Here is a 7014-nt window from a genome sequence, read left to right on the forward strand (position 1 = left end):
ATACTCCACACCGATGGTGATGATACGCCACAAGAAAACGCTAGGATAAAGCTTTGGCAGGAAACCTTTGTTAACGGCTATGTTGCCATCAATTATCAAATGCCACTTGTGTGCTTTGGCTTTTCTGAAAGCTCCGAACTGTTCTGTCTTACGAACACTTTGCGAAAATAGATGTGAAATTGAAATTTCCGCAGAAAATTCCTCAGTGAAGCACGCAGAGCAAATATCTTAACTTGTACTTGCCAAAATCACGTGTCAGCACACCCTGTAAAACTGCTGTTTTGTGCCATTAGTTATTGCAACAACTACAACAACGCTAAAAGAAAGTATTTGAGACCTTCCATGTTACATCAGGAGTGTTTCACAATACAATGGTGAGCAGGAGGGGCAATGAAAGAATTGCCAGAACACCTGCGAACTATGTATTCCTTACGTCCTGTCTATTTGTGCTGCACAAACCGAGTTTCCAAGAACAATGTACGAACTAGATCATGAAAGAAGTTTTTCAATCTTTTAAGTCTCTGTGGAAAGTACGAACAACAGGAAGGTAATGAAAAGTGAAAGGATTGGTTTTGAGAAGCAAGCAGAAAAGAAATACGGGATTTTATACTGCAGCGGCATTCTGGCCCGACTTCTCTAGAACAAACTTTAAATCTAGTTTTGGTGGAAAGCACATGTCTGAATGTAAGGACCATTTTCGCAGAATCGCTAAACCTCCGAGCAGGATTTTCCTCGGAGCTGTTTCCTAATTTCTGTCGCATCTACCGAACCTAAGGAGACGGTTTGCTTCAAAACTTTTGCATTTGTCTTAGAATTTTTTCAGAAGCAATGACAGCCACAATTATTCCTTTGATTTAAGAAGAAGCCTGTAATATAAAAAACAAACAACAACCTTCAGCCATGTACCTTACTTTTGCATAAATGTTCTTTGACAAAAGAAAAAAAAACTTCGTCCTAATCCTAATACGGTAAAGACATTTCATTATTTCTGTACTATAGTCAGCACATTACTACAGAAATATTAAAAACAGCCTGCGAAATTTGAGCTTCATTTGCACAAAAAACAGCAAGCGTAGAAGCAACCACAGTTCAAAGTATTGGCCGATTGCTATGTAATGCTAGAAGGATTTCATTCATGCATTTTACTCCTGTAATATACAAGAGTTTTAGTTGATGAGAAAGCAATCAGATTACAACTATGATGATGAATTTAAGGCAAGTATATCACGTTGAAAAAAAAACAATTTTCCTAGATAGTAGTTAGCCGTCAATTAGGAGCTTTTCCTGTGGTTACTGCATGCCAGATTAGAGAGCACCTTTTGCCATACGTAACAAGAAAAGTACTTACTTTAACATTGTTGTCAATTAGCCGGTTCACGTGAGCATAAAAATGGCCCTTTAAAGAGCAGCGGCCACTTCTCCTTGACAACTGCAGTGTGCTGGGGAGCCTCAGCGTTGACAAATTCCTGCAGTTGGCAGGACACCAGGAAGTTAATATCTCTTGGAGTTTTCCTCCCCTCCTGCTTTAAAAACTCAATCTTCTGGCTGATGTCCTCGGCACTCTCGGCACTCGGCATTAGTTGCCAGTTCAGACAGCCATGCGAGCTGTACCTTGCAGCCTTAACATTCTGCCGTGCATTCTGTGCACCTGTGGCTGGCCGCTTTCCACGATTAATGTTTTCAATTCTATTTTCAATCTGCTGAAACACCGAATCATACCCACGACCTAGAATTTGGCCCCCTACACCACGATCTTGAAGTGCATTCGGATACATGTTGACGAGCTCTTCTGATGTGCTACGACCTAATTCCCTCCGAGGCCGTGATGTTACTCTAGTTATTTGATCAACCAATGACCTCACAAGCTCCCACCTCTCTCTTGGAGGGAGCGAGCTTGGCGAGCCCAGGACTCCACGCACGGACTCTGACAACAGGCTATCATCAAACTTAAAACTGTAGCATGTGCTTTCCTCCGTAGTGCCCACTCGTTCCTCCAGACTACTTGAGGAGCTTGAAAATATAAAAATATGCATTCAATAAGCATGAACACAATGCAAGATTTTAAGGTGTGCTGCTATCAAATATCACACGTGAAGGGGTAGCGTGACGTCTACTTGTACCTGTGGAGCCCTCTCAGCGAGGATAAAAATCCTTTCATCTAAGGGCAGTTCGCTGATGACTTCGGTGAAGGTTTCCTACTCCACTTCAGTCCAGTCTCTCAGAAAAACTTGTATACAAGCCACATATTTAGAGACAATGATGCTCCATACCTGTTTCTATACACGAGCCATAATTTACAAAATCTTTTCTATCAGAACTCATTTTACTTGTAGCAACATCAATTTTTTTATTCAGTTGCATCTGCAGATATACAAATGTACAAATCTGTTTAAAGAGCAGTCTGAAGTTATTGCACCATCCTACTATGTGCTTACAACATCCTACAACCCAGCAATTGCTGTCTAGTCATGCAACAACTGTGATGTGCTTAGGCTCACCAGCAATGTAATGCTTGATGCTGTAACATACTGCACACTATTTTTCTAAAGTGTGAACGTTTGACAGAGAGACAGAAACAAGAAGACACGAAGACTTGCGCTAACACTGTCATGAAGCTGCTCAGCCTGCTCATTGAAGCTGATGTCCATCTTGTGATTTCAAGATTAGCATTAGTAAAGTACGTATGAATGATCACATCTGTTTACAGTAAGCTAAGAGCGGCATTCCTCACATGTGCTTTACAAATGAGTTAGACAACCCTTGCCATCAGAAGATAAGCAGCTTCGCACTGTAGGAAGCCCAGCACTGCTTGTTTCAGTAACTGAAGGGATTCACAGAAAAATAAGAGCTCATCGCGCCAAAACCGAGTAAGTAGCTGACAGGGACACCCGTAGGCATGACAAGGTTGCGGTCTTCCCATACATGTATTGCATCTCGCGTAAGCTGGTGCAGCATGTTGGTGTTCAGGTTGCTTTTTTGGTTCCACGTAAGTTGTCGGGACTGACAAAGGGAAGCTGTCCCTTAAAACAGGCAAGTATGAATGAAAAGTTAAGCATCTTACGAAGTATGTTTACTGCATGAGTGAAATCGTATACAAAATACTCGTCTCCTGTGGTGCCTGTTATGTAGGTCAAAGCGGTAGGTCTCAATTTTAGCAAAACAATTAATATGGAGTCGTCCAATGGTTACACCCCATTAAAACAATGTGCGGTGCCGTTGCATTACGCTAAGTTTCTTCAACAAACAGCACCCATCTGATAAAGTGCTGTTCCCTTGCGATTGCCATTGTCATATACACCAGATAACTGAAAGCAACTGTATAACTTACAAGCTGCTCAGCAACCAGATGTCATTATAAATGGCATTACATGCATGTGCGAAATAATGAGCCTTTCTTTTACCACACACAAGCTTCACAATTCCTTTTTTCAAAATGAAAATGTACGCGGTATTCAGTTCTATACTCGAAGGACACCGTTCACGAAAACTGATATTTGATTAAGAAATTTCACAATTCGGGCAGCTCTATGTAAACTGCGTCAGTCGCCTTCGAGGCAGCAGCTAAACAGGCTCCCATTGTGCTAAGTACTTTCTTCAGTCAGCAATTTTTCCCCATTCATCATGAATTTAAACCAAACAACATTCCACTTCCTAATTATTCATGAAAAATTACTTGTTGAAATGCAATTCATACTCAGTGAGTCATTAGCGTAGATTATACTTGTCACACATTTCCCATACGAGAGCGCAGTGGCATCCCCAACTAAACGTAATGCAACAGAGGCAAATAAAGGTTTTACATTTCCCACAACACGTATCAGGCATAAAAAATTCTTATGCATCTTCTCTAATATGACAGCTAATCCTAAGCCATTTTGGCCGTGACAAGGGGGCAAGAAATTTGTCATTTTCTGACGAGCAGACATGTTTCTCCGCTGCCTGTTTTAACACATCTGCAAGTGTGCTTGCAATGGCAATCTTTTTGGTGCCATGGCCTGAACACCAAAGCTTTAGTAGAGGCATCTATATCCTGCAATGTAGAACTGTGTACACAAAAATACTACACATCCAGGCACAAACAGCACTAACAGTGCATCCACAAATTAATTCTTACGACTAAGTATAAAGGTAAAATATACACGCTATTTACAATAACAAACAGTGAAAGAAAACTCATTGGCAATAAAAATGGATGATTGCTGCACAAGAATATACAATATAAGTACAAAAGCGGCTGCCACATTTTACCACTGCTGTTTGTTAGTGTCACTATCTGTTGACAAGTGCCCCATCTACAAGTGCCGGATCAATATGCCCTTTGATGGACAGTGGGGCATATCAGTACCACTTTCCAGGGCCACTTCTTTGTGCTGTAGTCGTGCAATATAAATAATACAAAACTTTTCTGCACGATTTTGTATCCGAAGCTCACTAAAACTTTTTTGTTGCAACAGAGCTAATACTGCGACTAGATACACTGGAAAACATACGCATCTTTTCACAATGCCCTGCAAAAGTAGATTACTCACCGAGTTTATACTTACAGGCAATGTGTGGCTATTAGAGATAACCTGCAGGGGAAGTTATGAAGTGTGTGTTTTATTTAAGGACGAGCAAAAACTGCTCAACCCTCATGTTCTGCCTGTATAGAATCTTTACAAGAATACTTACAAAAGTGCCGCTGCCTTGAAAGAAGCAAAGACTGCAGCAATTTCGTATTTAGGGAGTTGGAGAGTTTGGTATGCTATGGTGATGTGTGCTAAAAGTCCTAAATGTGTAGGTCACAACAGAACTCCGACTAATTACTGAATACATGTTTTCTCTTCATTTTGAAGCGTTACATTATATGTGGTTGGCTTTTGCCATCTTTCAGAGAAGTAAATACGCTCACATTGTTCATATTTGGTTGAAATACGAAGCATGTGTACATAAAGCTACTAGGAGGATTACCATCGTCCTTAAAGTACTCAACGTGTCGCAAAAATAGAAGGCATCATGTTGCTTATGTACGCGCAAAATTTTACAATGCTCATCAAGTAATACTGGCTTTGGAAAATATTTCATAAGCGCTGGAATGCATTCTATGGCCATTATTCACAATATTCACAATGTTTGCATGTCCCAAAAACTACACGTGGTGCGCAAACAATGAAAGCACACAACACTACGCATGCTGCTTTCGATTATTTTACAGGAAGCCACAGGCAATGAGGCCATTCATCATTAATCAAATGGGCTAGAGGGATTTACACACGGTGTGATATATTCTCTTGTGTCCTCTAACCGCTAATGAACGTGAACGACCCGCCGTGGTTGCTGAGCGGTTAGGGTGTTGGGCTGCTGAGCGCGCGGTCGCAGGATTGGATCCCAGCCACGGCAGCCGTATTTCGATGGGGGCGAAAATGCAGAAAACACCCGTGTACTTGGATTTAGATCACGTTAGAGAGTTCCAGGCAGTTCAAATTGATCCGGACTCCCCCACTACGGCGTGCCGCATAATCAGATTGTGGTTTTCCCACGTAAGCCGCACAATTTTTTCACAAACAGCAGTGGTAAAAAGTACACATACTTGGTTGCACTAATGAAACTAACCATCAAACTTTTGTACAGCACAAGATCAATTCAAGCATGTTACACTCATTAAGCAGTGAACACAAGAAGGATCCAATTTCATCTTTGCAGACAGTAAAAAAACAGCCCAATGTCATGGCATAGAAAAATGTGCAGCAAGAACTGCTTTACATGAGGCACATACTTTTTATTGCTGCTCTAAACTGTCTTTCGCGATTAAATTCGCACAGTGATAAGCATTTGTATAAACGCAATGCTCATTCCACAACCAGCAGCCCATAACAACATATGTTATTGCATAACCAGTAACATTAACTATTCATAATTTTCAGGAAAGGAGTGCCAGATTACAGGGGTTCCCTGAAAGTCATACGGCTGATATGGTGTCAAATCCAAAAGTTCATAAAGATTCACAAATAGTAGTTTGAGATGTTTGGTTTTTGAAAAGGTACAGAGAGAGCTGCGGGATCAATGCTGCAGGTGCGCTTTTCACCTAGAACGATATTCTTTCTGAATCGTTTTTTGCAACACCAATGAAAAGACCAAATGTCACATCATTTATATGATGTGACATTATGTTCTTATATCGGATACTTCGTACCCGATATAAGAACCTAATTTCCAACCATGTAGACAAACCCATTCACTACAGCTTTTTTCAACAACACATTTTTGTGAAGTATCGGGCTGTGCCTCCAACTGATATTTAATACACCTTGCTCATCCTGCCTCATATCCATAAACTCCCCTATGGTATGGAACAAGCCTTGCACTACTATAAAGGATTGGTACAACTGATGCTTTTCACTCAAGGTCTTCGTGACATTTTTTAAATTCCTGACGGAGCCAATGCACTCCTTGAAGTACCGGTGCTTGCCCTCAAACTTCATTGTCCACACATGGTCAAGAGGCCCGAACTCCTCGATCAGCTCACTATAATGCAGCATATAATGATGCTTCGGCTTCAATTTCTGAAGAGGAAACAATTCAATTCGAGAACTCCAACTGCGCGAGAACGCATGGCCCTTCTTTGTACTAAGCCAACTGATCCTATCATCACCAAGACCTAAACAACTATTGCATGACATAACGTCATTGAAATTGGCTAAAATGAAAGCAACGCTTAACTGAGTACGGCTGAAAAAGACGTTGCAAGTCCCACGCTGTCAACAGATCACACCAAATAGCCGAACGTTCGGAATCACGGAAATTAGCAGCACGACAACAGCGACGAAACTTCGAAGCATTGACAGAATGGGCATGACAAGTTCTAACAAGGGCTTTTCTGACATTTTAACCACTTCGAACTACTAGAAAGATGACATGGTTACCAATAGTGTGGAGAGCCACGTGTGAGAAATCGTGGTAGACAGCGCCACGCTCATCAATTTCTCGATTTTAGCAATAAAATAAGGACGTTACGGCCGTTTTTTTTTAAAAAAC

Source organism: Dermacentor silvarum, chromosome 9, assembly GCF_013339745.2.
Source record: "Dermacentor silvarum isolate Dsil-2018 chromosome 9, BIME_Dsil_1.4, whole genome shotgun sequence".
Lineage (NCBI taxonomy): Eukaryota > Metazoa > Arthropoda > Arachnida > Ixodida > Ixodidae > Dermacentor > Dermacentor silvarum.